General features: G+C 41.8%; 1 protein-coding gene across 1 annotated transcript in view; it reads right to left on the reverse strand.

Annotated features, from left to right (window-relative positions):
- The window catches only part of LPAR3 (lysophosphatidic acid receptor 3), a 165,195-nt gene extending 156,972 nt beyond the window's left edge, over window positions 1-8,223 (reverse strand). Inside the window, exon 1 of the mRNA XM_073644017.1 lies at window positions 8,018-8,223. The gene's annotated coding sequence lies outside the window, so the exon portion shown is untranslated. The remainder of the gene's footprint in view (window positions 1-8,017) is intronic.
- Window positions 8,224-8,649: the final 426 nt, after the last annotated feature.

Below are 8,649 nucleotides of genomic sequence, written 5' to 3' on the forward strand. Positions count from 1 at the left end.
TATACACCAGACAGTATATACATTGGACACCATACCCTCTATACACTATATACAATGGACACTATAGACATTGGACATCATACCCTATATACACTATATACAATGGACAGTATATACATTGGACACCATACCCTCTATACACTATATACACTATATACACTATATACAATGGACACTATAGACATTGGACATCATACCCTATATACACTATATACAATGGACAGTATAGACATTGGACATCATACCCTATATACACTATATACAATGGACACTATAGACATTGAACATCATACCTTATATACACTATATACAATGGACACTATAGACATTGGACATCATACCCTATATACGCTATATACAATGGACACTATAGACATTGGACATCATACCCTATATACACTATATACAACAGACAGTATAGACATTGGACACCATACACTATATACACTATATACACTATATACAATGGACACTATAGACATTGAACATCATACCTTATATACACTATATACAATGGACACTATAGACATTGGACATCATACCCTATATACACTATATACACTATATACAATGGACACTATAGACATTGGACATCATACCCTATATACACTATATACAATGGACACTATAGACATTGGACATCATACCCTATATACACTATATACAACGGACACTATAGACATTGGACATCATACCCTATATACACTATATACAACAGACAGTATATACATTGGACACCATACCCTATATACACTATATACACTATATACAATGGACACTATAGACATTGAACATCATACCTTATATACACTATATACAATGGACACTATAGACATTGGACATCATGCCCTATATACACTATATACAATGGACACTATAGACATTGGACATCATACCCTATATACACTATATACAATGGACACTATAGACATTGGACATCATACCCTATATACAATGGACACTATAGACATTGGACATCATACCCTATATACACTATATACAATGGACAGTATAGACATTGGACATCATACCCTATATACACTATATACAATGGACAGTATAGACATTGGACATCATACCCTATATACGCTATATACAAAGGACACTATAGACATTGGACATCATACCCTATATACGCTATATACAACAGACACTATAGACATTGGACATCATACCCTATATACAGTATATACAACAGACAGTATATACATTGGACACCATACACTATATGCACTGTATACCCTATATAGAATGGACACTATAGACATTGGACATCATACCCTATATACGCTATATACAACGGACACTATAGACATTGGACATCATACCCTATATGCACTATATACAACGGACACTATAGACATTGGACATCATACCCTATATACACTATATACAATGGACACTATAGACATTGGACATCATACCCTATATACAGTATATACAACAGACAGTATATACATTGGACACCATACACTATATGCACTGTATACCCTATATAGAATGGACACTATAGACATTGGACATCATACCCTATATACGCTATATACAACGGACACTATAGACATTGGACATCATACCCTATATACGCTATATACAAAGGACACTATAGACATTGGACATCATACCCTATATACGCTATATACAACAGACACTATAGACATTGGACATCATACCCTATATACAGTATATACAACAGACAGTATATACATTGGACACCATACACTATATGCACTGTATACCCTATATAGAATGGACACTATAGACATTGGACATCATACCCTATATACGCTATATACAACGGACACTATAGACATTGGACATCATACCCTATATGCACTATATACAACGGACACTATAGACATTGGACATCATACCCTATATACACTATATACAATGGACACTATAGACATTGGACATCATACCCTATATACAGTATATACAACAGACAGTATATACATTGGACACCATACACTATATGCACTGTATACCCTATATAGAATGGACACTATAGACATTGGACACCATACCCTATATACACTATATACAACGGACACTATAGACATTGGACATCATACCCTATATACACTATATACAATGGACACTATAGACATTGGACATCATACACTATATACACTATATACAATGGACACTATAGACATTGGACATCATACCCTATATACAGTATATACAACAGACAGTATATACATTGGACACCATACACTATATGCACTGTATACCCTATATAGAATGGACACTATAGACATTGGCCATCATACCCTATATACCCTATATAGAATGGACACTATAGACATTGGACATCATACCCTATATACACTATATACAACGGACACTATAGACATTGGACATCATGCCCTATATACGCTATATACAATGGACACTATAGACATTGGACATCATGCCCTATATACGCTATATACAATGGACACTATAGACATTGGACATCATACCCTATATACACTATATACAATGGACACTATAGACATTGGACATCATACCCTATATAGAATGGACACTATAGACATTGGAAATCATACTCTATATACTCTATATATTTTAATATAATGGTTGAGTGTTTGGAGTGTGTAATAATCTCTGGAATCAGGGACACACAATGACTCACTGGAACGTCTCCGTTCTTTCACGCTGATACAAACCACATGGAAGCCGCACGAGGATGAATGCAGCTTTTATCGTAGATACATTACGTGGACGATTGGAAAATCCCATAAAGTAACGTAAAGAATAACACAAAGTCCTAGAATCCTGCAAACCAGCGATCGTCCATACAGTCCATTCATCTGCAGAGAAACGATCTGGAAAGATCTAGATCATGGCGATCCAACGCACATCCCAAGAGGACAGGGTGATCTCCCCCAAAAATGTGACCTTTGAATGTCTCTTATAGCATAACACAAACTCTTTGGGGGTCTCTTCTATTACAGGTGGGAAATGCTATAAAATACCCATTATTTAACTAATCGCCTCTGCTGTCCGTGCTACTGGATCTAGTGACTGGCTGCAGCGGTCACATGGGTAATTGGGGACCTCTGGAGAGCACGGGAGCAGCAGCGGCTTTATCAGGGGAGTTCTAGGTCCGTCATTATTTTATGGCCTTTCTCTCAGGTTGGGTCAATGGTATTTTCATATCAGAAAACCCCTTTAAAGTTGTTATTTTATCTGGACAATCTCTCCTCTAAGTTCGGAGCTGCTGGCGATTATTGGATCAGTGCAGATCTGCCCCTGGGGAAAGAGCACTCATTCCTCGTGTAGGGGCCACTGCAAATAAAAGATGATGTCACCCGAAATCTCTGCAAACGAATGGGTGACCATGCAATGCACGGCTGGGTGAGTCCTCCAGAGCAGCGCGGCCATAATAATGGAACAACTGGGAAAAATGTCATTTGTCCGTTTGCTGGTTGGATCTGTTTGCAATGTTGTCAGCCATCATTATGCCCCATTACGGCTCACGCAGAGGTTGTCAGGACTCTGGCATGATAAGTACTACAACCTCCAGCGGTATCAGCAGATAGCGACTGACCCATCGCAATGATGGCCGCACTACTAGAAATGGACCTGGTGATCCTTTAGGGAGAAATTCCTCTTCTGATGTAAACAGCTCAGTCACCGTCATGTCCGTAGACCCCAACACATCGCCCCTGGTCACTCAGTACGGACCCTGAGCATCTGTACCATTAATGCTTTCTGCTTTCTGATGATCATTTCCCGCAGTGTCCTGACATTTGGTTTGTTCTTATCGCTGTCTCTTATGATGCACTCCATGAGACACTTTGGTAGCTGCTGCCTGACGCTTGTTGCCTTCTTATTTCCCTGGTCCATTTCTTTGACACTTTTACTCATTTTGTGCGTTTTGATGACAGTTGTATAGTGTGGGGTGAGCAACCAGGGTGGTTTTCACAGGCACCAAAGTCTATGGGGTTTCTACATTTTTCCAGTAGCCACTGTAAAATGATTGCAACCTGCATCATTATTAAAAACTGCTTACACTTTTTCTAACCCTTACTAGAATGAGAGCTAGAATTAGGCTTAGGGCTAGGGTTAGGATGAGAGCTAGGGTTAAGCTTAGGGCTAGGGTTTGGACAAGGACTAGGGTTAGGCTTAGGGCTAGAATTAGGGTTAAACTTAGGGCTAGGGTTAGGATGAGGGCTGGGGTTAGGACGAGGGCTAGGGTCAGGACGAGGGCTAGGGTCAGGACAAGGTCTAGGGTCAGGACGAGGACTAAGATTATGACGTGGGATAGAGTTATGATGATGGCTAGGGCCAGGACAAGGGCCAGGACTAGATCCCAGGGCTAGGGTCAGGACGAGGGCTAGGGTAAGGACGAGGGCTAGGGTAAGGATGAGGGCTAGGGCCTTGACGAAGGCTATGGTCAGAATGAGGGCTAGGGTCAGGACGAGGGCTAGGGTAAGGACCAGGGCTAGGGTCAGGATGAGGGCTAGGGTCTTGACGAGGGCTATGGTCAGAATGAGGGCCAGGGTCAGGACGAGGGCTAGGGTAAGGACAAGGTCTAGGGTCAAGACGACGGCTAGGGTCAGGATGAGCGCTACGGTCAGGATGAGGGCTAGGCCAAGGATGAGGGCTAGGGCCTTGACGAGGGCTATGGTCAGAATGAGGGCTAGGGTCAGGACAAGGGCTAGGGTAAGGACCAGGGCTAGGGTTAGGAAGAGGGCTAGGGTAAGGATGAGGGCCAGGACGAGGGCTAGGGTTAGGATGAGGGGATCAACTAAGGTTACATTTGTGGTTAGCGCTAGGCAATTTCCTCAATTTACAATACATGTGCTCGGGGGATAAGGGGTTCAGTACTAGACTGGTGGAAGGGAAACTTAATGGTTCCTGGGTTCGGGGGCACAAAGTTCTTGCCTTGCCCCGGGCGCTGGCAGCCCATACTATGCAACTGGTTGGTGTCATTGGATCTCCCTCCTCACGTGAATAACCTCACATTTGTCTATGTTAAACCTTCTGTGACGCCTCGAGTCACTGACAATTAGCAGGAAGTGACCTGTATATAGTATACACCTGTATGAAGCAGCAATCTACCGGGGAGGACAATCCTGACATCCCAACATTGCGGATCTATGACACACTGACAGTAATGGGATCTGTCATTCACCTCTCCATATGTTTCTCAAACATATACAGGTGCACTAAATTAGAATATCATCAAAAAGTTAATTTATTTCAGTATTTCAATACAAAAAGTGAAGCTCCTATATTCTATAGAGTCATTACAGACAGAGTGATCTAATTCACGGGTTTATTTCTGTTAATGTTGATGATTATAGCTTACAGCCAATGAAAACACAAAAGTCATTATCTCAGTAAATTAGAATAATTAACAAAAAACACCTGCAAAGGCTTCTTAAGTATTTATAAAGGTCCCTTAGTCTGTTTCAGTAGGCTCCACAATCATGGGGAAGACTGCTGACGTGACAGATGTCCAGAAGGCAGTCACTGACACACTCCACAAGGTCCCAGAGTCTGGAGGAAGAGTGGAGAGGCCACAATCCAAGCTGCTGGAGGTCTAGTGTGAAGTCTCCACAATCAGTGATGGTTTGGGGGCCATGTCATCTGCTGGTGGAGGTCCACTGTGTTTTATGAAGACCAAAGTCAGCGCAGCCGTCTACCAGGACATTGTACAGCCCTTCATGCTTCCCTCTGCCCACAAGCTTTATGGAGATGGAAATGTCCTTCTCCAGCAGGACTTGGCCCCTGTCCACACGGCCAAAAGTACCAATACCTGGTTTACACACAACAGGATCACTGTGCTTGATTGTCAGCAAACTCGCCTGACCTTAACCCCATAGAGGATCTATTATAGAGAATCTATGGGGTATTGTCAAGAGGAAGATGAGAGACCCCAGAGCCAACAATGCAGACGAGCTGAAGGCTGCTATCAAAGCCACCTGGGCTTCCATAACCCCTCAGCAGCCACAGGCTGATCCCTCCGTGCCACAGGCTGATCCCTCCATGCCACAGGCTGATCCCTCCATGCCACAGGCTGATCCCTCCATGCCACAGGCTGATCCCCTCCATGCCACAGGCTGATCCCTCCATGCCACAGGCTGATCCCTCCATGCCACATTGCCGCATTGATGCAGTAATTGATGCACAAGGAGCCCGACCAAGTATTGAGGCATTTACTGAGTGTAATGACTCTATATAATAGATCCCTCTGTGTGTAATGACTCTATATAATAGATCCCTCTGTGTGTAATGACTCTATATAATAGATCCCTCTGTGTGTAATGACTCTATATAATAGATCCCTCTGTGTGTAATGACTCTATATAATAGATCCCTCTGTGTGTAATGACTCTATATAATAGATCTCTCTGCGTGTAATGACTCTATATAATAGATCCCTCTGTGTGTAATGACTCTATATAATAGATCCCTCTGTGTGTAATGACTCTATATAATAGATCACTCTGTGTGTAATGACTCTATATAATAGATCCCTCTGCGTGTAATGACTCTATATAATAGATCCCTCTGTGTGTAATGACTCTATATAATAGATCCCTCTGCGTGTAATGACTCTATATAATAGATCCCTCTGTGTGTAATGACTCTATATAATAGATCCCTCTGTGTGTAATGACTCTATATAATAGATCACTCTGTGTGTAATGACTCTATATAATAGATCACTCTGTGTGTAATGACTCTATATAATAGATCACTCTGTGTGTAATGACTCTATATAATAGATCCCTCTGTGTGTAATGACTCTATATAATAGATCCCTCTGTGTATAATGACTCTATATAATAGATCCCTCTGTGTGTAATGACTCTATATAATAGATCCCTCTGTGTGTAATGATTCTATATAATAGATCCCTGTGTGTAATGACTTTATATAATAGATCCCTCTGTGTGTAATGACTCTATATAATAGATCCCTCTGTGTGTAATGACTCTATATAATAGATCCCTCTGTGTGTAATGACTCTATATAATAGATCCCTCTGTGTGTAATGACTCTATATAATAGATCCCTCTGTGTGTAATGACTCTATATAATAGATCCCTCTGTGTGTAATGACTCTATATAATAGATCCCTCTGTGTGTAATGACTCTATATAATAGATCCCTGTGTGTAATGACTCTATATAATAGATCGCTCTGTGTGTAATGACTCTATATAATAGATCCCTCTGTGTGTAATGACTCCATATAATAGATCCCTCTGTGTGTAATGACTCTATATAATAGATCCCTCTGTGTGTAATGACTCTATATAATAGATCCCTCTGTGTGTAATGACTCTATATAATAGATCCCTCTGTGTGTAATGACTATATAATAGATCCCTCTGTGTGTAATGACTCTATATAATATAGGAGTGTCACTTTTTGGATTGAAGAACTGAAAGAAATTAACTTTTTGATGATATTCTAATGTAGTGAGATGCACTTGTATTATGTATCAGTCGCCCTCATATCATTCATCTATAGACGTAGACGATTCAGTGATTCTCTAGATCTTAGAAGTCAATCATTTGATCAATAATAATTCAATAGATCCCAATGATCACAGCTAGATTCCTGAATCCATCGGGGTGGGCCCGGTGATCTGCTCTTACCTCTGCTCTTGTATCAGTCTTATTCCGGGAGGTTGATGCTTTTCTCACCTGTTCCACCCTCTCCTCAGAAATACCCAATAATTGATTCTCCAGCCTTGAGGCCCAATGACCCTCATTCCCTACAATGCGTGGGATGATGTTGCAGGGGCAAATACGCATGGGAATTCCCGGCTGGGTCTCTGCGGGGCACGGTGATGCCTTACACAACCAACATTTTCCAACTTATTTAGGAGCTATAAACACTTACAAAAATGTTTTAGAGAGTCCCGAAGTTTTTACTAAAGTTTCCCCCTACAGTAAAACTTTGCAGACATGGAAGCCTAATAACTGAGGGTTGACTACTATTAGTCAGTACTCCCTATGAAATGAAATATGGCGACAGGTACTCACCACTGGACTGGGGTCTAATCAGATGCCCTGGTGGTCCCTATAGGTGTCCAGTGCAGGTAGATGTGGCGGCAGCATCTGGGCTGTAGGATCAGCAGCCCTGGTCATGGTGCTGGATGGAGGCAGATAGGATCCCGCCTGTGTGAGAAGCAGATTACACTGGGGAGAGAGGCTGGTTACAACTTGCAGGCAGTTTGCTGCTTTCTTCTTGTCCCACCCCACGCAAAGAAGAGCATTCCGCTCCCTCCCAGATTAACTCATCATATGCTCAGCCCTATAAATCACCATCCGTACAATGCACTGCACATCCACTGAACCCACATACACCCTGCAATCCGCTGCAGACGTCCTGGGCACAGGTCCGTAGGTGGCCATATACATTCGATGGCTGTCGGCTGATCGCTTGTTTGTTACATGTATGATCGCTTCATATGAGCATGCATGTGTTTTCATGGTAAGCGGGGAAAAGCCGCTGCCAAACACTTCTGATGACAGAATACCTCCCACGAAAAGTTACTGAAAAGTTGTTCCTGCTGAAATCTTGGAGGGGTGGGAGGAGTTCAATGCTCTGTATATGACAAAAAAACAAAGCAAAGTTGCTTTACATTTATATATAATGATGGTAGGGTATGAGA

This window comes from Phyllobates terribilis, unplaced genomic scaffold (genome assembly GCF_046119375.1).
Source record: "Phyllobates terribilis strain yellow unplaced genomic scaffold, ASM4611937v1 Scaffold_8__6_contigs__length_399053987, whole genome shotgun sequence".
NCBI classification, from domain to species: domain Eukaryota; kingdom Metazoa; phylum Chordata; class Amphibia; order Anura; family Dendrobatidae; genus Phyllobates; species Phyllobates terribilis.